Source organism: Carex rostrata, chromosome 19 (assembly GCF_964058835.1).
Source record: "Carex rostrata chromosome 19, lpCarRost1.2, whole genome shotgun sequence".
Classification (NCBI taxonomy): domain Eukaryota; kingdom Viridiplantae; phylum Streptophyta; class Magnoliopsida; order Poales; family Cyperaceae; genus Carex; species Carex rostrata.
The window spans coordinates 3135574-3159811 of NC_135936.1; the positions used below are offsets into that span (position 1 = coordinate 3135574).

Sequence of the window (24238 nt, forward strand, 5' to 3'; positions counted from 1 at the left end):
AATATGTCTTAATAGTAGTCCAACTAACCACGATAATAATCAGACTATTACTGTGGACTGAATAACAACGAGAATAATCAGACTATTACTGTGGACTATTCAATGATATCAGTACAACTAACCACGATAATAATCAGACTATTACTGTGGACTATTTAATGGTATCAGTACAGCACAATGCATGTCAATACAAATTATTGCCGTGGACTAATCAATGGTAAAAGTATAACACAATTCCAGATTGCAAACATCGCCACGTGGCAAGCATATTTTTCCCGAGAAGCTAACCTCGCAGATACTTTTCCCCTTAACCTCGCTAAAACTATTAGCGAGGATACGTACCATTAGCGACGGCTGTTTTTAAGAGGGTACTTTTTGCAAGGAGCTATTCTCGCGAATAGTTTTTTGAGAGGAATTAGCCTCGCGATTGTCAGAAAACTAATCTCGTGAAAACCCAGCTGTTCTTGTGGTGATTTATGATAAAATAGCATTTGTCGTATATTAATTTTTTTTTACAGGTAGGTTATAATGTGTATTTATATACAAAATCTCTAACGGTAACTTTCTAATAGTAACTTAAAAAAAGTAAGTGGTTGAGCTCCCATTTTTTATTTTAATCCCCAATTTAATCTAAATTTTATTTCTCCACATTTTTTCTTCATCTAAGTAATTTCTGAATTAACATTAGATAAGGCGGCGAGTTCAGTAATCTCTAAGTAGTAATGAAAATTTTCTACTGTTATTCCCTGTAAAACTCGATTGTACTCGAAAATAGTAGTATTAGGTGTTGTTATATATACTTTCATAACTGCATCACAAATCTAGCAATCATAAATTATTTAACAGTTCATCATTATATTGAAAGAACCGCACTAAATTTGATAGAGTGTGCAATGAAAATTCTTCAAAAAAAATTTAATATTTCCAAAACGACATTATACAAGTAATACATTTTAGTTCATAAAAAAATGATAATAAAAGAAAGTGTACGGTGAAATAAATTTAGTTTTTACTCGAAGACAATATTTTACCTTAGCATACAATTTAGAATAATAACAATATTAGTAACAAATATTATAATTTGGTCTCATTATAAAAGTAATTCGAGGAATGATAGTCCTTACGAATAATAATTGCAAAACTACAAACAATTTGAGGGTCCACTTTAAAAAAAATATCTACATATTAATCATGCATGGCCGCAACCAAGAAAGGTTGGCTATACGAAGCACACCATAAAAATATCGTCTATTAGTTAAGAGCTATTCCCCCTAATTTCACTTGCCAGATTTTCCCCTTAAGAAAATTACTAATTTCTGTACAGTTCTGGGATGGGGTGGCTTCACAGATTGGATGCAGACTCATGCACTCACCCGAATCGTTATATAGAATTCCATATTTATTAAACAGGGGCAGAACAAAAAAATCTTGATAAAGAGAGTTAAAACTTAAAATGTACAAATTGTGATTGGTGGGAATTGAATCCAAGTTCTCCCCATCAGTACAAAATAAGCTCTAACCACTAGATTACAAGTAAATATGTAATATTTATGAGGGGGCCAGCTTTATATAAAATGTTCTCAAAATATAAATTTTAATTAAATCTTAATACACATAACTAAAATTTTAAAATCATAGAGGCGACTTAGCCACCTTTTGAATGGCTTTAGATCTGCCCCTGTTTATTAATTTAGTTAAAGGAAAATACATAGAAAATAACTCTTGTCCAATATTTTTTTGTTTTTTGAACAAGCTCTTATCCAATATCCTTAGTCCCTTAATAAGTTTAAGGAATTTTTTTTTATCCTATCCATACACATATCCGATAAACTAATAAAAAATAAACTACTCATATCCACCTTATCGAACACGATATGAATTGGATACATGGTTTTTAGGATATCATCCACATACCTAGGTCTATGTCTTATTGTCGATTTAGCAACTATTGCGACCGGTTTTTATGGTTTCTCCAATTGGTGATTCATGGGCTCCATTGGCATTGATGGTTGAAGGTGCATTAATTAGTGGCGGTTTTGAACACAGTCGAGCTCGGAGCGCAATTGGGAATGATATTTAAGATATTAAGAAATTGTCGCGGGCCTTACCAAAAAATTCAAGAGGAGATTGAGTGCAATTTGAGGGAGCCGCGTGTTGATTTGCAACAAAATGAAGATACCTTCGCACCACCATCAGAGCAGATCTTAGTGTATTCCAAAAGATGCTTAACCACGCTATTAATTTTAGTTTTTTTAATTATATATATCATAATTGAATTTTTTTTTCTTCTTAAGTTTTTATATACTTCGTCCCCTTATAAAATATAAAAATGATTATTTGTAGCTCAATATAGTTCTGAAAAACATGAGTTCAAATCGCATCTGTTACATTATATATATTTTTAAAAAATTATGTTCTAGTCACTTCTATTTAAATTTTCTAATTCTGCTTCCGACTGCAACTCGGAAGAAATGTGTCAGATTGACTGATTTTGCGGTGTTCGCATCTCCATGGTTTAATTAGTTTGTTTATATGATCTTTAATTTATTAGCAATATATCTTAGTCTTTCGTAGATATAAAGTGATAATCTGTTCATCCTTTGTTAAATTTCACTAGGGAAAATGACAGCTAGTTGATTCTTAATGAGAAGATACAGTTGCATAATATGTATGGTGGTTATAATGTATGAATGACAGCTTTGTTAAATTGTGTTTCATTTGGAAATTTTCAAGAATGTATGAATGAGGCCAGTACGCGACTCTACAATATATGCAAATATCATATTTTTTTTTTTCAATTAAGTTGTTTCCGAGAACTAATATTTGAGCTAGTAATTAAAACAATATAAAATCACTACTTTTTATAATGAATTGTCGATTCAAAATTCAAAATAATAAAAAATCGTCATGTTCTATTAAAAAAATGACTTTTATTCTTTCTCAAAAAATTAAGTCGTTCACTCTTTTCAAAATTATGAATTCTATTCGTTAAATTTTTTTATGCTGTAATCATGGACTATTCAAAGTATTTGAATTGATTCAATTGTTATACCAAGACCATTATCTCGGAATTGTTCAATTGTTATACCATGACCCGTGTTAATTAATACTAGCAAGATTTTCGGAACCATTTAGTTGCTATTTCAACAAAGCTTTTTTTATATTGAATATTTTCAACAAAATTGAAAAGGGGTTTTTACAACTGTAATGGTTAAATTTTCTTAATTGGAGGCTTAGATTTTGACTATAAAAAATCAGTGCACAACACCAAATTATACAGATTTAAATGTAAAATGATTGGTTTCAAGACACATAACTTCTCATACTAAGAATCTAAGATCAACTGAGGGTCAATTCAAGTTGTTACAATTAATTGTCATTTTTCCTTTACAATGGATATACTAATGGTCAAGAAAAGCAAAGAGTAAATAAATTTAAAACAATTTCCCGGCAAACTCCTTAAAATCCTGGGCTTTACAGGAGGGACTAGCAAATGCTGCAAATTCCTTGAGATCAGACATGTTTCTCCCGAGTTGCAATGCTACCTTCGTTGCAAAAATTTCTCCATTTTCCCGTGAGTTAACATCCGGCTCACTCAAGTTGTGCTCGATCTCCTCTTGCAACCGCCGGTAAAACCCAGCACAGTTCCTAAGCAACTCAAAGATCATCCCCAACTGTGCACCATGTCCCAATGTGTTCACAACCGGTACTAAAGCTCCCCCGACGACTGAGACCACCGGGGCCCACGATCCACCGATTGGAGAACCCACTAGCCCGGTTGTGATGGCAGCTGTGGCAGCAATTACGGGTCCTGCCATGGCTAAACACTTGTTGATTCTTAAAACCAAATTGCCAATCTCGAGGTAATTAGCTTCATCTTTAGTCCTTAGCACATTTAGTAGACCTGTCATTGCCTCCTCCAACTCCTTGTTCCATCCATTTCCATCGATTTGATTTTGCATGTTTTGTTGCCGTTCATTTTCCTTTCGAGGCCACCAACATGTGGGCTCCACCTTCTCAGGGAACTTCTCCAGCATGCCGGGGAGCAAAGGCAGTGGGTAAGCCTTGTCAAGCGCAAGCACCTTATCCATCGCCGAATTTACATCTCGTTTTGAGAAACGAGATTTTGTACTTAGCATTTGGCCGATCTCGCGCCCGAGTTGTTTCCACAGCCTAGTCGCGTTACGTTGTTCTTCAGCCAACTGAGATGGTTGTATCTTGTTAACTATGACCATCATGCCGGCTGCGGCAGAAAAAAGAAGCACAGATGAGAGCTTGAACGCGATGAGGTGTGATGGTAGGGCCGCATATACACCGGTCATGAGAGAGGCCGAGAGAGACAAAGAGTTGATAGAGTGGAGAAACAGATGGTTCCAGTTATTTCTTTGTCTACCAATTATATCATGCATCTCTGCTCTGTCAGCTACGGCCTCGGCTATGGCCCGGAGCTTCTCAAGTGACAATGCGCTCTCTTTCGGGCTACGAGGTGACCTTCTTTTGGTGATTTCGGTGATGACAGTGTATTGTTGTTGGTTTAGGGTTAGATCCTCTAGCTTGATCATGGGCTCTCGATTTTGAATTGCAGCCGTTCTTCTTGGACTGAGATCAGAGGTACTGATACGGAGGTTCGCACGGCAAGAAATAGAACGGCGCTGACTCGAGTAAGATGTGGAGGGTAAACAGAGGCCTTGGGTTCTCAAACTTGCCATATTGCTCATAATTTCTTGACCTTTCCTTGTGAATTAGTTGGAGCTTAGTTTAATGGTGATTTTGATCTCTCTTTCTTCTCTTAATTTTCTTGGTGGTGATGGGTTGGAGAGGATGGAGAGTGGGAATGGGTATTTATATGCAAAGTCGTGATGTTAGACTGTTAATTAGTTGGAATCTTTTGGTTGGGATCTTGATTTGACTCGGTATATTTTGACTGTGATCAATGTATGAATAAAATATAAGCGTATGATTTGAATAAGTTGCATTGAATGTTCAATGTTGAAAGAGTCTAAACAATAAAAGACTTTTTCTCGAGGAAACAAGCATGCATATGTATCAAGGACGAACTGTGATTCCTCTTATAATATTTTCAGTGGATAGATTTATAAGTTCGAAATTCGATTTTTTTTATTAAATATTATAAATTAAATAACTTTGACTTTTTTCTTAAATTTAAAACTGCACATGAGGAATCAAAGAGTTTTTCTCGAGGAAACAAGGCATGTATCAAGGGCGAACTGAGATTCCTCGTATAGTATTTTCAGTGGATAGATTTATAAGTTCGAAACTCGATTTTTTATTAAATATTAAAAGTTTAAATAACTTTGACTTACTGTTTTTTTTTTTAATTTAAAACTGCATAGGAGCCCATTTTTTTTTAAGATGGTAAGCCAATTCGTACTAAACACATGAACAACCAACCATCACAGTAGTTTGAGTTTTTATCATTTCTCAAAAGTACGGTCAAACAATGGCATTCCATACGGTCAATGGTCGTTTTTGGAGAAAGATTGGTACCATCAAATTTACTGGAATTGTACATGATTAACTTAAGGATGAGGTGCAAGGTGCATGTTTCACCGTTTCAGAATACATGTTATAAGGCGGTAATGCTGTGTTTGATTTACATCTGTGGTAGTGCAGCAAGATGATACCATAGGCGTTTTTTTTTTTTTTTTTTTTGAGGGTAAAATGGCAACGTGCCATTTTACGTTTTTTCATTGATAAGAAAATTATTTACAGGACCCTAAAAGATGATACCAACTAACGAAATACAAGAGAAAACCTATGTTAGAGCTGGTCAGTGCATTTGACCGCCACTCGTTATTTAATTTATACCCCCGTGGCACCTATTGTACAGCTTATCTGGGTACAATTAGATACATTGTGTCCAGGCTCTAATATCCCCTACTGTTTCCTCTTGTGTCCAGGCTTTAATACATTGTGTCCAGGCTTTAATTATTGATACCATAGGCGTTTTTAGCAAGGTACGGAGTTAGTAGTAGTACGGCTCTAAATTTCTTTAGAGGCGCTGTCAAGTTTTTTTTTTTTTTTGTTAAATTAGAAGGAACTTATTGTTGCTTCAACAGTTCAACTGATTATATACTATTAGTTTGTGGGATCAATAATTAATTGAAATTAACTGATCATTTTTTGTGTTGGATCTTAATTAGTCAATTGCATATACCGGATGACCTTGCGTTTATTCTTTCTTTGTCCGCAGGTGTAAATAGTTACAGCACTTTAAATTAGCTCCTATGAAGAACTTGTCTCTGTAAAGTTGTTCTATTTTGTTTTGTTGTTGAGAAAACTGTAAAGTTTAATTTTGATGATAAATATACAAATAATTTGTACAATCTTAGTCTCTTTGTGAAAGTTGGCAGAGATTGCCAATATAGATAAAAAAAAAAAAAAAAAAAAGCTCGGGGTTCACAAAAGATGTCAAAAAGACCTAGCCAAGTTTTAAAACTGTAAAGTAATATGTACATACACCAACACTTTGAAGTTTGAACCAGAAATCAAATACTGAAACACAATATTTACAAATTTACACATTTTGAGCCAGGCCTCTGCTTCTATGGTTGTCGGCTCCTCGTGGACCGTTTTCTAGAATTTATCTCTTTCCATAGGCTTTATTTGCAAATTGCAATACAAATAAGTCTGCATTCTGTCATGGTAAGTAAGATATGCACAGGTGTTGAATTTTAATAGAACCAATACTTGACATCGAAGCAATCAAACAACTGAACAGTACTATATTATAACAATATATGAAGTTTTATTAGCATTTGTAACATGTCGAAGTTCACAAGTTAAAAATAAGAATAGTTAACCAGACATTGAAGTAAAACGATTGAACCCCAACAGACTAGCTAGTTACTTCCGTTTATGGATCACGAGCTTGTGTGTGAATTTGCATGATGCACTTGGAGCTATATATCATACTTGTCACTTTAACTTGTAATACCAAAAAAAAGACATATTTGTCCTTTGTAGTTGGCACTGAATGGGGCCCAATAACAACGTCCGAATCATAGATTTCTCTTCCACAGTATATCACTAGTGTGGCAGTGAGATACTTTATAATTTTAGGTAAGTTTTCGTATCTTAATTAGGTCATGTTGGTTTATTATTAGATATTTAGATTATTGTAATAGACATGCAAAATACATACGTGTGAACCATTTTCCGTCGAAAAATTATAGGATAATTAATTCGAAATTCAGATAAAAAAATTATTTATAAATATTAAATGGTTAAATTGTTTGACTTCCATTCTTTACAAAATATATATGCTCCACGAGAATTAACTATATGAGAGTACAAATAACTTTTTAAAAAAATATATATAAATGCATATTCAATTAAGACAACTTTGGCTCGTAAAAGAAGTACAAGAAAACGCAAGTCATGCTGCTGTGACGTGGATTCTAAGTGAGAACAGAAACGAGTCACAGACAAAAACAAACATGTATATAGAGATCTCAATCACGATGACTTGTTACAGGGTTAAAGATTTCGAACTTGCCGCAGGGGATCCAACTGAATTAGAAATAAGAAAATAAGAATTATTGACATTATTGACATTTGACGAGTTCCCACTTCCCAGCAATGGACCAAGCCATTGCTAAGAATTGAATTTAACAAGTCTATTAACAAACTAGTACCCAGGAAATTTGACTTCAAAACCAGGTAAGTATTATAGTCCAATCAATTGGAACGACCTATCTTCAGGGGCAGAGTTAATGAATGGAGTGAATTTAACTCTATTTTTTAATTTTTTAATTTATATATAATTTACAGTAAATTGTTTTAAATATTATAAAATTAAAATTTATTTTCGACACAAAAATTTTATATGATTGACTCTCGTAATTTTAAAATCTGACTTCACCTTTGTCTATCTTTTATATATACACTTGGTTTCTTTCCCCTCACCAAATAAATTCACCAAAACTAAACTGAAAAATAAGAGTACGAGCCCCATATATATTTGTGCTTTCATGTAGTTATTTCATAACTTGCTTTGAAATTGATTTAATTTGTTTTAATAATTTAATATAAATTATTTGACATGCATTTGTTAATTTTGCTTGATTTATAAATTTTCTATATATTTATTCTAAAGCCTCGTTTGATTAAAATACTGTAATATTTTCCATGACTCCACTCGGTACATTTTTTTTTTCTATTCTTGTGCGAGCGTGTCTGCATATTATGCATTTGTGATACATAATAGAAGAGTTAGAACTCAGTTTTACAATTAAATTAATTGATTTTTCTAATTAGACTAATTTCTATCGTATATAATATAATAGTCTTAACATAAGCAACAATTAAAAATATATAGTCCAATTCCCGATTTTTTTATTTATATCCAAAATAAAATATAAATTTAAAAAACTAACCAACTAGCTAATGAAATTGCAATTTTTTCCCAAACCGGTTAACCATTAACCGGATTTGTGCATTTTCCTTTTTTTTTTTTTTTTTGAAAACAGAAAATTTTTATTTATTTTCTTTTTTGTATTAAAATATTAGAAATGTTGAATATATTTCTTTGAAAATAGATGAAATACAATATAATTTGTTTTATTAGAAAGACTGCAACAAATAACCCGGATCAATATTTTTCAGATCGGATTTTTCACGGTTGTAAGAAAAATTAATATATTTCTTTATGTGTTATTGGAAAAAAAATAAAAATGCTTAGATTCCGAGTTATTGATCCCGGTTCAAAAGTCACTTCTAGGTAATCTAGAAAATATTATGATCTTTCTAGTACATTTAATTTATTAAAAGTTGTATCTATTTTGAGAATTATTTTTGAATAACAATCATTAAATAAATTAAAGTTTTTATTTTTTTTTCAAAATAGATACAACTTTTAATAAATTAAATCTATTAGAAAGATCATAATATTTTCTAGATTACTTAGAAGTGACTTTTGAACCGGGATCAATAACTCGGAATCTAAGCATTTTTATTTTTTTCCAATAACACATAAAGAAATATATTAATTTTTCTTACAGCCGCGAAAAATCCGATCTGAAAAATATTGATCCGGGTTATTTGTTGCAGTCTTTCTAATAAAACAAATTATATTGTATTCCATCTATTTTCAAATAAATATATTCAACATTTCTAATATTTTAATACAAAAAAAAAATTTCTGTTTAAAAAAAAAAACAAAAAAAAAAAAACAAAACCGGTGCACCATTAACCGAACATATACATATAAAATATTTTTGCTTTGAGCCAAATTGAGAACTCGGCACAACACTTTCTTTTCCTTTTGTTTTTTTTTCTTTTTTTAAAACAGAAAATTTTTATTTTTTTTATTTTTTGTATTAAAATATTAGAAATGTTGAATATATTTCTTTGAAAATAGATGAAATACAATATAATTTGATTTATTAGAAAGACTGCAACAAATACCCGGATCAATATTTTTCAGATCGGATTTTTCACGGCTGTAAGAAAAATTAATATATTTCTTTATGTATTATTGGAAAAAAATAAAAATGCTTAGATTCCGAGTTATTGATCCCGGTTCAAAAGTCACTTCTAAGTAATCTAGAAAATATTATGATCTTTCTAATAGATTTAATTTATTAAAAGTTGTATCTATTTTGAAAAAAAAATAAAAACTTTAATTTATTTAATGATTGTTATTCAAAAATAATTCTCAAAATAGATACAACTTTTAATAAATTAAATGTACTAGAAAGATCATAATATTTTCTAGATTACCTAGAAGTGACTTTTGAACCGGGATCAATAACTCGGAATCTAAGCATTTTTATTTTTTTTCAATAACACATAAAGAAATATATTAATTTTTCTTACAGCCGCGAAAAATCCGATCTGAAAAATATTGATCCGGGTTATTTGTTGGAGTCTTTCTAATAAAACAAATTATATTGTATTCTATCTATTTTCAAATAAATATATTCAACATTTCTAATATTTTAATACAAAAAATAAAAAAAATAAAAAATTTCTGTTTTAAAAAAAAAATAAAAAATGCACAAATCCGGTTAACTATTAACCGGACTCAAATCAAATTTCCGGTTAATGGTTAACCGGACTATTTCAATGGATCCGGGAAACCAATAACCGGAAATTTGATTTGAGTCCGGTTAATGGTTAACCGGTTTGGGTAGTTTTGCAATTTCATTGGCTAGTTGGTTAGTTTTTTAAATTTATATTTTATTTTGGATATAAATAAAAAAATCGGGTCCAATTCGATCAAATAGTAATTTGAGTCAAAACATAACATGATCAGAATTGAGATGTTAATTTATTATTTCTATATATATACAAGTATTGTGCCATGCGTTCTAATGGAGACATATTATAAGAGAACAATATATATATATATATATATATATATATATATATATATATATGATTTGGCTAATATGCTATGGGTAGCTAAGAGGCCTCCCGTGCTACGGCTCAATATTCGACTTTTCAAAATCCTAACGGTCGATCCGAACTGTTCATCTTGTTCTCCATATTAATATGTGTTTGGAGACCAAATTTTACATTTTTTGGAAATTTTTTACTATTTTTTTAGATTTATTGAATATCGTTGTTTTTTATGGTTCAGATTTGTCTGAAAAACAGCGATTTTCAATAAATCTAAAAAAATAGTAAAATTTTTCCAAAAAATATAAAATTTGGTCTCCAAGCACATATTAATATGGAGAACAAGATGAACGGTTCGGATCGACCGTTAGAATTTTGAAAAGTCAAATATTGAGCCGTAGCACGGGAGGCCTCTTAGCTACCCATAGCACCGTAGCCAAGTCCTATATATATATATATATATATGAGGAGGAGAGTTCAAATGCACCCACATTTTTGTGCAACCAAATGCATCCTATCTTTCAAATCCTTTTTCTCTGTTTTCAAAGTCCAAATAGTCAATCCGAACTGTTAGATGCGATCTATATATTAAGATGTGCTTGGAGAATAAATTTTATATTTTTTGGAATTTTTTTACTATTTATTAAACCACTTTGAAAATCGCTGATCCAATTGTCCAGAAAATGTAAAATCAACGATTTTCAAAGTAGTTTAATAAATAGTAAAAAAATTCAAAAAAATGTAAAATTTGGTCTCCAAGCACATCTTAATATATAGATCGCATCTAACAGTTCGGATTGACTATTCAGACTTTGAAAACGGAGAAAAAAGATTTGAAAGATAGGGTGCATTTGGGTGCACAAAAATTTGGGTGCATTTGAACCCTCCTCTCTCTCTCTCTCTCTCTCTCTCTATATATATATATATAGGCTGTGGCTAATTTGCTGCCGGCAGCATTTCTGCCGGCGGTGCTGCCACTGTTTTTTCTATTTTTTGATGTTCAAACGACAAATCTAAATCGTTAGATGTTTAATCTATATTATAATCTACTTGGAGACCAAATTTTATATTTTTTGGAATTTTTTTACTATATATTAAGCTGGTTTGAAAACCGCTGATTTCAATGCTGCAGAAATTTACTGAAATCAGCGGTTTTCAAACCAGCTTAATATATAGTAAAAAAATTCAAAAAAATGTAAAATTTGGTCTCCAAGTAGATTATAATATAGATTAAACATCTAACGGTTTGGATTTGTTGTTTGGACATCACACGGCTAAATATAGCCCCGGCAGCACCTCTGCCGAAATGCTGCCAGCAGCAATTTAGACAGACCCTATATATATATATATATATATATGGAATATGCTAGCATGCTATGCATAGCATAGAACCCCTCAGTGCAACGGCTTGGATTTCGAGTTTTTAAAATCCTAACGGTCAATCCGAACCATTCATCTTGTTCTCCATATTAATAGGTGTTAGAAGACCAAATTTTACATTTTTTGAATTTTTTTTTACTATTTCTTTAGATTTATTGAAAATCGCTGTTTTCAGCAAATCTGGACCATAAGGAAACAACGATTTTCAATAAATCTAAAGAAATAGTAAAAAAAATTCAAAAAATGTAAAATTTGGTCTTCTAACACATATTAATATGGAGAACAAGATGAACGGTTCGGATTGACTGCTAGGATTTTGAAAACTCGAAATCCAAGCCGTTACACGGAGGGGTTCTATGCTATGCATAGCATGCTAACATATTCATATATATAAAGGCTAAGGTGCTATGGGTTGCATAGACACCTACGGTGCTACGGCTCAATATTCAAGTTTTCAAAATCCAAACGGTCGATCCGAACCGTTCATCTTGTTCTCCATATTAATATGTGTTTGGAGGCCAAATTTTATATTTTTTGGAAATTTTTTACTATTTTTTTAGATAGGTAGAAAATCAAATATCTGAATGGTGCAGAATTATTTAGATCAACTGATTTTCTACCTATCTAAAAAAATAGTAAAATTTTTTCAAAAAATGTAAAATTTGGTCTCCAGACACATATTAATATGGAGAACAAGATGAACGGTTTGGATCGACCGTTTGGATTTTGAAAACTCGAATATTGAGCCGTAGCATTGTAGGTCTTTGTGCAACCCATAGCACCTTAGCCTTACCATATATATATAAATATAGATGAGCTACGGTGAGTTGAGAAGTAAAGCGACCATTTTACTTCACGCTCATATTTTGCATTTTTAAAGTTCAAAATGTCGATCTGAACCGTTCATCTTGTTCTCCATATTGAAATGTGCTTGGAGACCAAATTTTACATTTTTTGGAATTTTTTTACTATTTATTAAGCAATTTTGAAAGTCACTGATCTGATGGTCCAGAAAATTTTACTGTTTTTCATTGTTCACAGCAAAACAACAATTTTAAAAAATGCTTAATAAATAGTAAAAAAATTCCAAAAAATGTAAAATTTGGTCTCCAAGCACATTTCAAACAGCAATTTGGACTACTATCGTTGGGTATTGGGCATGTCCGGTTGGCACGGCTTCTGGGATGAGCATGGACGTGCAGTTCTTCCCCAGGTATGGCATTTTATATTTTATGTCAAATTAGTTACACTTTTCTCCTTCGGTAAAGTAAGTTAGGTAAAATTTATTAAATTATTGGTATCTTTGCAGGGTCCTGCCTACATGCCGACACCGGCTGAGCACCAGGCTGGGTCTCCGGAGATCCAGCCTATGCGAGAGTCTCCGGAGATCCACCCTACACAGGATGAGAGCTTGACTTTCAGCCTTGCAGATTTTGTTCCAAAGTATCAGTTGGACACAGCCGCCTCCCCGACACCGCGCCAGCCGTATCCGGAGATGTCTCGTGATTGGGAGGCCTCTGGTAGCGGGACTTAGCCTGACTATGGTTCCCAGCTTGCGGCATCCTTGTTCCATACCCCCCCGCCACCGCCATCTACCCACACCGCCGATGATCCATGGGGTACAGCACTCATGATGAGCAGAGAGGCTGAGCCCATGGAGGATATCACACCAGCTCGCGTGGCACAGGAAGGAGAAGTACAGTGGAATGATTGGCATCAGGCTCGGGTTTTCACCAGAGAGAACAGGGGCCAACCAGCTAACCGATATACACCTTCGCAGTATCGTTGAGCACTTAGTTTTTTTTGTTTTATTTTTAGTTAGTTTTATTATGTTTTAGAGCTCGTGGGTTTTTTTTATAGTTTTATTATGTAGTGTTTTATATTTTATTATGTTTTATGTTTGTGTTTTTAGTTAGCTTATTATGTTTTATATTTTAGTTAGCTTATTATGTTTTATGTTTTATTATGTTTTAGTTTTAGTTTTGGGTTGAACTATGTTTTATGATAGTATTCGTACAATAAAAAAATATTAAACAATTTTGAAAAAAAAAACACTAAAAAAATAAGAACACAAAATACTTCAAAAATAACACTAAAATAAAATAGTACAACAACAAAAATAAGAACAAAAAAACACTAATAAAAATAACTACAAAGTTAAACCCCGGAAGAAAAATTTATCGGTTGGGGCTATTTTTGCAAGCTTATATCTCACGTTTTGTTCAGAGATTCTGAATAAAACTTGGCAGTGCTATTCTAGGATGTTGATACTGTATGTCGGTAAATTTTCATGATTTTTGGAGATGTTTTGCTAAGGAAACCAGAGGTGCAAAGTTGGACCCCGGAAGAAACATTCATCGGTTGGGGCTATTTTTGCGAACTTATATCTCACGTTTTGTTCAGAAATTCTGCATGAAACTTGGCAGTGCTGTTTTAGGATGTCGAGACTATATGTCAGTAAATTTTCATGATTTTTGGAGATGTTTTGCTAAGAAAACCAGAGGTGCAAACTTGGACCCTGGAAGAAACATTCATCGGTTGGGGCTATTTTTGCGAGTTTATATCTCACGTTTTGTTCAGAAATTCTGCATGAAACTTGGCAGTGCTATTCTAGGATGTCGAGATTATATGTCGGTAAATTTTCATGATTTTTGGAGATTTTTTACCAAGGAAACCAGAAGTGCAAAGTTGGACCCCGGATGAAACATTAATCAGTTGGGGCTATTTTTACGAACTTATATCTCACGTTCTGTTCAGAGATTCTACATGAAACTTGGCAGTGCTGTTCTAGGATGTCGAGACTACATGTCGGTACATTTTCATGATTTTTGAAGCTGTTTTGCTAAGAAAATCAGAGGTACATTTTATTGCAAAAAATCTGAATATATAAAACAATTTGATTTGCAAAAAAAAAAAAAAAAAAAAATCCGGACCGCCGAATTTTGGGGCGGTTAGGAATTAAAATTCCGGACCGCTGAATTTTGAGGCGGTTTGGGCATTTTTAAAATTTTGTCCAAAATCTGGTTATTTTTAATTATTTATTTTTTGTTTTGGGTATTTTAAAAAAAATCGGAGTCTTTTCGGAACCATTTTGTTGCTATTTGAACAAAGATTTTTTTTTTTTTAATGTAATATTTCAATAAATTTGAAAAAGATATTTTTTTTTCAACTTTAACGGTTTAATTTTCTAAATTGGAGGCTGAGGATCGTTATAAAAAATAAGTGACACTGCACCAAAACATACAGGTTACTTGTCATAAGTTTAGGCTGTTTAGCTACCTGACACTAACTTCTCATGCTAAGATCAAATGAGTGTCAATTCATTATATATTAAAATAATTGCCATTTTTCCTTTACAATGGATATACTAATGGTCAAGAAAAGCAAAAAGTAAATAAATTTAAAACAATTTTCCGGCAAACTCCTTAAAATCCTGTGCTTCACATGAGGGACTAGCTAATGCTGCAAATTCCTTGAGATCAGACATGTTTCTGCCGAGTTGCAATGCTACCTTCGTTGCAAAGACCTCTCCATTTTCCCGCGAGTTAACATCCGGCTCACTCAAGTTGTGCTCGATCTCCTCTTGCAACCGCCGGTAAAACCCGGCACAGTTCCTAAGCAACTCAAAGATCATCCCCAACTGTGCACCATGTCCCAATGTGTTCACAACCGGTACTAAAGCTCCCCCGACGACTGAGACCACCGGGGCCCACGATCCACCGATTGGAGAACCCACTAGCCCGGTTGTGATTGCAGCTGTGGCAGCAATTACGGGTCCTGCCATGGCTAAACACTTGTTGATTCTTAAAACCAAATTGCCAATCTCGAGGTAATTAGCTTCATCTTTAGTCCTTAGCACATTTAGTAGACCTGTCATTGCCTCCTCCAACTCCTTGTTCCATCCATTTCCATCGATTTGATTTTGCAAATTTTGTTTCCGTTCATTTTCCTTTCGAGGCCACCAACATGTGGGCTCCACCTTCTCAGGGAACTTTTCCAGCATGCCGGGGAGCAAAGGCAGTGGATAAGCCTTGTCAAGGGCAAGCACCTTATCCATTGCCAAATTTACATCTCTTTTTGTGAAACGAGATTTTCTACTTAGCATTTGGTCGATCTCGCGCCCGAGTTGCTTCCACAGCCTAGTCGCGTTACGTTGTTCTTCAGCCAACTGAGATGGTTGTATCTTGTTAACTATGACCATCATGCCGGCTGCCGCTGAAAAAAGAAGCACAGATGAGAGCTTGAACGCGAGTAGGTGTGATGGTAGGGCCGCAGATATACCGGTCATGAGAGAGGCCGAGAGAGACAAAGAGTTGATAGAGTGGAGAAACAAGTGGTTCCAGTTATTTCTCTGTCTACCAATTATATCATGCATCTCTGCTCTGTCAGCTACGGCCTCGGCTATGGCCCGGAGCTTCTCAAGTGACAATGCGCTCTCTTTCGGGCTACGAGGTGACCTTCTTTTGGTGATTTCGGTGATGACAGTGTATTGTTGTTGGTTTAGGGTTAGATCCTCTAGCTTGATCATGGGCTCTCGATTTTGAATTGCAGCCGTTCTCCTTGGACTGAGATCAGAGGTACTGATACGGAGGTTCGCACGGCAAGAAATAGAACGGCGCTGACTCGAGTAAGATGTGGAGGGTAAACACAGGCCTTGGGTTCTCAAACTTGCCATCTTGCTTATAATTTCTTGACCTTTCCTTGTTAATTAGTTGGAGCTTAGTTTAATGGTGATTTTGATCTCTCTTTCTTCTCTTAATTTTCTTGGTGGTGATGGGTTGCAGAGAATGTAGAGTTGGAATGGGTATTTATATGCAAAGTCGTGATGTTAGACTGTTAGTTGGAATCTTTTGGTTGGGATCTTGATTTGACTCGTTATATGTTGACTGTGATCAATGTATGAATAAAATATAAGCGTATGATTTGAATAAGTTGCATTGAATGTTCAATGTTGAAAGAGTCTAAACAATAAAAGACTTTTTCTCGAGGAAACAAGCATGCATATGTATCAAGGACGAACTGAGATTCCTCTTATAATATTTTCAGTGGATAGATTTATAAGTTCGAAATTCGATTTTTTTTATTAAATATTAAAAGTTTAAATAACTTTGACTTTTTTCTTAAATTTAAAACTGCACATGAGGCCATTTTTTTGAAGATGGTAAGCCTTCGTACTAAACACATGAACACATGAACACATAAACAACCAACGAATTCACATCCCTCAGGTTAACGGACTGAGTACAATTGAATCAGACGATCCGAAATTGTTCTATTTAACTTGGCACAAATAATACATCCCTATGTCATCCCGAGCAAGGACCGACTGAGATTAAATCTGGATCGTCCGTTTCAATTGTGTTGAGTCCGTTTCACAATATTTTCTGGATTACCTAGAAGTGACTTTTGAACCGGGATCAATAACTCAAAATCTAAGTATTTTTATTTTTTTTCCAATAACACATAAAGAAATATATTAATTTTTCTTACAGCCGCGAAAAACCCGACCTGAAAAATATTGATCCGGGTTATTTATTGCAATATTTATAATAAATCAAATTATATTGTATTTCATCTATTTTCAAAGAAATATATTCAACATTTCTAATATTTTAATAAAAAAAATAAAAAAATTGAGACCGTGGGAACCCTTATGGTTTTTGAAAAAAAAAAACCAATCATATTGGTTCCATAAAATTCGTTTTTATTAATTATGGTTTATGAAAAAAATTAGGGAGGATACGTACGGATCCACAACCAACCAAGCATCACAGTCGTTTTGAGTTTTTATCATTTCCTAAAAGTACGGTCAAACAATTACCTGAAATTTTTATTCATAAAATAAATAAAATATTAAAAATAAGAAAGGTTACTGGAGAATTTTAAAAATAAGAAGGCAGCGTTACGATTTGGAGTCTCTGGAACTTCAAATAATCACGCATCTCAATTAAAAAAAATAATAAAATATAAGTGGGACTGTAAATAAGAACAAATATGGGAAAAAAAATATTCCAAAACTGAGACTCCAAATAAGACAAGCAATTGCAAAAGATAATTTTTTTTTTCTAAAGTGAAACTCCAAATCCTACCAACGACCCGAATTATTTTTTTGTAAGTCCCGTTGCTATCTTTATCTTCCTCCAAAACGCTCCTTATTTCTTTACTCTGGCTGCTCCTCAAAACAACAACATGGCTGTCCTCAAAATGCTCCTTTTATTTTGAAATTACTCTGGCTGCTCCTCAAAACACTTCTTTTTATTTAGAAATGGTTTAAATAAAGGCCTATGTTAGGGTTTAGGGACTATGTTGATTTAAATTGCATATTTTTAGCATAATGCATTTAATACTTGAAGTTTTGGTAGGATTTGTTGAGATGGGTATAGATCAGGATATGATTTGGAGTCCCACTTTATAATTTTATTGTTTTTATTTTTTTTCAGTTGTTTGTCTTATTTGGAGTTCCACTTTTGGATTATTTTTTTTTTCGGATTTTGTTCTAATTTGGAGTCCCATTTTTTCTTCTTTTTTCTTTTTTTGGCATAAGATGCATGATTATTTGGAGTCCCGCTGGGACTTCAAATCGTAACACTGTCTTCTTATTTTTAGAATTCTCCATTAATCTTTCTTATTTTTAATATTTATTTATTTTATTTCTTATGAATAAAAATTTCGGAACAATGGCATTCCATACGGTCAATCAGTGCGGTCGTCTTTGGGGAAAGATTGTTACCACCAAATTTGCTGAAATTGTACATGATTAACTAAAGGATATGGTGCAGGGTGCATGTTTTAGGGGTAAATTCAGGATTTTCATTGGAGGGGGAGTAAAATATATCGAATCATATTTAAATAGCTAATTAGGTACTAGACAAAAAAATAATACTCTGACATCTAATTCTAGTTATCAATCTGATTTAAGAAATTTATTATAATTTTAACCCTAAGTTTAACTTAAATTACAATGAGGGGCAAAATTGGTCCCCTTGGCTCCAGTTGGTCCGCCCTACACATGTTTGTGGCTGAAAAAGTAAAATAAACATAAACAAATTCATGTAAATTAAGATAAATGTGAAGGAAATAAGTGGAGTTAGAAGAGGCAATGAAGTGCCTGAGAAATGTGCTAAAGATGAAAGATGAGTCAAACTATGTAGAATTGGGCAAATTGGTTTTGAGGGTTAACAAGGGTCAAGCTGTGTTAGGTCCTGTAATTGATGATTTAGCTGTTGTTGTGACCAAGTTTGTAGATTCTCTGATCAGTGGTTCATGGGCTCCAGTGGCATAAGTTGTCCGAGGTTCATTAGTGGGTTATTAGGAGGGTTTTTAACGCCTTTTTTTTTTCTTACCATTGGAGTGATTTTTCAATTTTGAACACACGCGAGCAAGGTGCACAATTAAGAATGATATTTGAGATATTTAGAAATTGTCCTAGACTTTACTAAAAGATTCAAGAGCACATCAAGTGCAATTTGAGGAAGCCACAAGTGGAGTTGTGATAAAATGGAGAGATCTTTGCAATGATGATGTCATTGCAACTCATTGCATCTCCATCATGCAAAACTGAGAATATAAAAAAATTACTAGCAAGTTATTCCAAAGCTGGATTAGTCATTAGTTTAGGTTTTTTTTGAGAGAAAAGAGAGATCCAGACCCTATTCTATATATTGATCATAAGTTCTCATAACTGAGAACTAAAATTAAAATATAAAAACTATTAAGCTCAATAGAATTAAACCTGAGTTCACAAATAAACAAGAAAAAAAAGATACAAGAAAACATAATTTAAAAGTAACAAGACTCCGTGCTCAGTAGACTACTCCCTCGTATCATCAATTTGTAACTAATGTCTCGGTATCCTCCATGTGTAATTCCATTGGTCATGTACCTTCTTCAGTATGTACCATGTTTTCTTCATTTCTGAAAATTATGGTACATCTCTCTCTCCAAAGTATGAACCATATAATTAGTGTAAATAATTTCTCTTTTATTGTGTAATTACTAGCGAGGATCATTGTGATTGTGTTGGTACCGAGTCCTCTTACCCGGTAAGCATTCGATACATATAAATGTAGTTGTACCGTAATCTAACAATCTCTCACCAAGTGCTATATCGTTCGTGGGTTTGTGTTTAAATGCCTGGTATTCGAATTTAACATAAAAAATGCCGGTTGATGTCCATTTTCATACATATCGGTTCTTTTCATTTGTTAGCCCTATCTGCAATTTCACCATCTCTTCTATGTTTTTGTTCACTTTTTCCATAGCTGATACTAACAATTCATATATTAAGATTTCAACTATTCCTCCCAGTCACCATCGTGTGCAGAGTGTCATGGCGTTGTGTGGTGAATGTGAAAAGGGTTGTAAATCTGTCATGTAACACGCCCAATCTCCAATAATGCATCCAAAGCCTGATCCTTTGCCCATTTTCCACCGTTCTCTTTATTTATATGCTTTAAAACTATTGAAGGATTGCTGAATCGAACAAATGTGTGTGAGGCAGCATTCGTTGCATTTTGTCCCTGATGTGCCAGCATATGTCTTATCAGGTTGGTTTGTGTGCTGTCTCATTTCCAAAACAATTTCAAGATGGCCTGTTGAGTGTTCTTAGATCCAAAAACACCCAGTCTTTCCAATTTCTTGGGTTAATTTGCACACCACTGATCAATTTTCAAAGTTTATCTTCTCATTAGTTTAGTGTATTTATATAATCTTTCTAGTATATCTTAGTCTTTTGTAGATAGAAATTGATAATGATCTATACATCCATTATTTAATATCATTAGAGAAATGCAAGCTACTTGACTTTTATTGAGAACATAAAGTTGCATAATATTTGTGGTGTTAAATGTTAATTTGTTACTATCATTTGGAAAATTTTCCATAATGTATATGCATGCAAATTAAAGATTTATGCAAATATCATTTTTTTTTTTGAATTTTATTGAAAAATAAAGTAGGAATAAAGAACCACTTGTGGAAGAAATCGGATATGAAACCGAAGTAGAAAATGAACTTAATAATGATAAAAGAACCGATCAATTAGAGGAAGCTGATGAACCATACTGAACAGCCTGGTTTTCGCGAGGATAACAATAATGAATTCGCGAGAGTCTTCAAATAGCCTCACGATAAGAGTAACCTCGTAATAGGTTTTGAAATATCCTCGCGATAAGGTTAAAATAGCCTCGCGAATACTATGTGGGACCAGCGATCTATGTTGGCACTGTTATGTCCTTCATGTTTGTGCATATGTGCACGGGAATAAGATAGCTAGCTGCAGATCTTATTTTCCACTTTACCCAATTAAAAATATTGCTAATTAAACTGAAATCTAACAAATTAATTACCACAGTTTCTTGAAAAATAATATATTACAGACTAAAATTTTAATGATTGATAAATAGTTAAATATAAATGAAATAATTTATAATGAATAATTTCAGGCTTAATTAATTCAAGCATAAATATTAATTGAGTTCTACAATTGCATAGCAATTAGTGTCACAATTTGTACCAAATACAATCACATTATGTTTAATGCATTTTAACAAGCACAAATATAGATTTAAGTAAAATATGGAATTAAAGGAGTAGCTAGAAATAAAAAAAACTGGAAACGAATTAAGTCCATAATTAAGCTATATGTTTACCGAAATAAAAATACAATACTAGTATGACAATATTCATTTGCGCTCGAAGTCCAGATGTTTGTAAACTTTATTGTCATCACCTATAGGATTAGATTATAACAAAAATGATATGTTAGCATTTAATTTTGGTTTCACGTAGTATGCCACGAAGTATATAATGCAAGAAAATAAGTCTTTATGATTTTTTTTTAGTGTCCAACATATAGTCTACTGTTAGGACTTTCTAGACACAAGAACTCCCAGCAAATAATGAATCATTTACCTTTACGCTTGCTCATTCAACCTGAAACTCTTAATTTGATGTAAAATATTTCTGCTTCTACCAATTTTTTCTGGTAATAGAATAAGACGGCTTGCTTCTAGTATCGACACTTGAGATCCCTTACTAACTACTAAGATCCAAGCCAGTAGACCAATACTTTTATGATCAATATTATGATTTTTAGTCAACTGGTACATATATAGATCCTAATAAGTGCTAAATGTACCAATCTCAACTACACATTTGTATCGATAAAAGGAAATGTTATTTAGTGAGAATTATTGCACTTGAAATTAATAAAGTCAAATCGAATTATCATATGTAATTAAATGATGTTGAAATTAAATGATGAATACACATACCATCTGTATGGTTCATCAGCTTCCTCTAATTGATCAGTTCCTTTATCATTATTAAGTTCATTTTCTACTTCGGTTTCATACCCGGTCTCATCATCTCTTACTGTGGATTGGACACGTGAGGTTAATTTTGCGAGTTCTCCCTGGTCCACTGCTTCTATAATGCCTTGATCTACCAAAATAGTATGTATATCTAACTCCTCTCCACCCGTAACTTCATAATCACAACCCAGCCACTGTTCCTGAAAAATGTCGAGGTCTGAGTCAGTTCTAACCATTTGATGATCCCAGTTTGGTTTGCATCCTATCTTTATCGCCACCATCCACTCACTTAGGACCTATGTATTTGACCTCAACAAGGTCATGTTTCTTGTCAACCCTTACTCCACTTATTGGATCAAACCAATAACATTTAAAGAGCACAATCTTATCGAATCCTTCGTAAATTAGCTCAACTATATCTTTTATAACTCCGTAGTACTCTCTATCCTTTGCAACGATGCATACCCCGCTGCTATGAGTTGCTTTGCGCAAGGCATATTCATGTGTGTGAAATCTTATACCATTGATGTTATATGCCTTGTAAGAGGTGTTATCTCTAAATTTTGGTCCGAAACACAAGTCCATGATGAAAAAAAATCTAAGGAATTGGAATCCACCTTATAAGTCCATGATGAATCAAGCGATGATCCAGCGCAAACAACTCGGCCAATTACATGTAATGACATTGATAACATAGAGTTTCATGATGAGAAATCCTCCAATGTTTTGGTATTTCTTTTAAATTTAAGATTCATTTGAAACTATCAAAGCAAGTAAAGATTGCATAGGGTTTGATAACTCTTATGTCGTAATTATCATTTTTCAACTTTAAATACATAAAAACTATCTCGGGCTACGAAATAATTCGGAATATGTTAGTGTACCCGATGACCTTCTATTTCAACAAGTCAGCGGACCAATCTCTCATCATAAACCTTATAGATTAGGCAACACATCTATGAAGTAAAGAAAGTTAACACTTCGTAGTAGATCAACCATATATGTTGGGCCAGATAGTTCTAGCAATACTAGAGATATGGAAAAAATGTATAGCAACGAAGATGTTGATGAAATTGTTAGAGCTGCTACTTTGGCTTCTAACATGGACATCGAAAAGGAGTTGGCTAGCATGAATAAAGAGATAATGAATAGAGTAGCAACCGAGATCAATCAATTCTGTAAGACAACGGGCATTCCACGAAATTCTTTATCGGTATGTACTATGTTTTCGCTAATTACAATGTGTTTATTAATGACAATGTACATGCTAAATGTTATGACTCAGTTGTTCATTAGTAACAAATATTTAGATAGATGACAACGTCTCTAAACCACGCTTATTTATTTCTACATATTTTAGGAGGATGCAAGCATGTCTCATCCGACCGATCATGTTGATCCGGCCTAGAATGCCGATAATGCCAACAATGAGTTCTTTAATAATAAAAGTTGCTATTATGGTAACAACCAAAACAATTGGTACCTATGTTGCATGGATACGGATACGGGTATCGTATCGGATACGATACGATACGGATACGGCGATACGTGAATTTTCAAAAATCATGGATACGATACGACCACTAAATATATTTTATTTTAATTATTTTGATGATATAACACTTGTATATATAATTAAATATAAAAAATAAACTCAAGTATAATATAAATATCAAATTTAGTAGGTTAATACAACAAAAGTAAGATGGTGCAGCGGGAATGTCACATGTCACTTATTCTGTAGATCTTGGGTTCGATTCTTGTTTGCTGCTAAAAAAAAATTTTACCTTGCGCGGTGCACAAGACCGTGTCTATGTGTGGTGCAGGATGGAGTTTGGGCGGTATTAGTCCGTATCAAAGCTGTATCAACCCGTTTCAGTTTCGTATCGGTGCTGTATCAAATAGTTAGAGATACGCTACATCATCCGATACGCCAGCTGGCGTATCCAGTACGTATCAGGCCCGTATCGTACCCATATTCGTATCCGATATGCACCCGATACGGATACGGGGCCTAGTTTAAGGTATCGGAGTAACATAGATTGGTACTGATGGGGCTACAATTGGATACTACTTTTGTTGTTGAACTATTGCCTTTAATTTGCTGTTGAACTATTGCCTTTTAATTTGCTGTTGAATCACACATGTTGAACTATTTAAATATGTCTTAATAGTAGTCC

General features: G+C 33.4%; 2 pseudogenes across 1 annotated transcript; both read right to left on the bottom strand.

The window, feature by feature from the left end:
* Positions 1-3285: 3285 nt before the first annotated feature.
* On the bottom strand, positions 3286-4799 carry LOC144571656 (putative F-box protein At4g22030 pseudogene; annotated as a pseudogene). Its single transcript, XR_013517550.1, has one exon. The product of XR_013517550.1 is annotated as a putative F-box protein At4g22030 pseudogene (transcript).
* A 10343-nt stretch (positions 4800-15142) lies between these two features.
* LOC144571263 (putative F-box protein At4g22030 pseudogene) lies at positions 15143-16435 on the bottom strand (annotated as a pseudogene).
* Positions 16436-24238: the final 7803 nt, after the last annotated feature.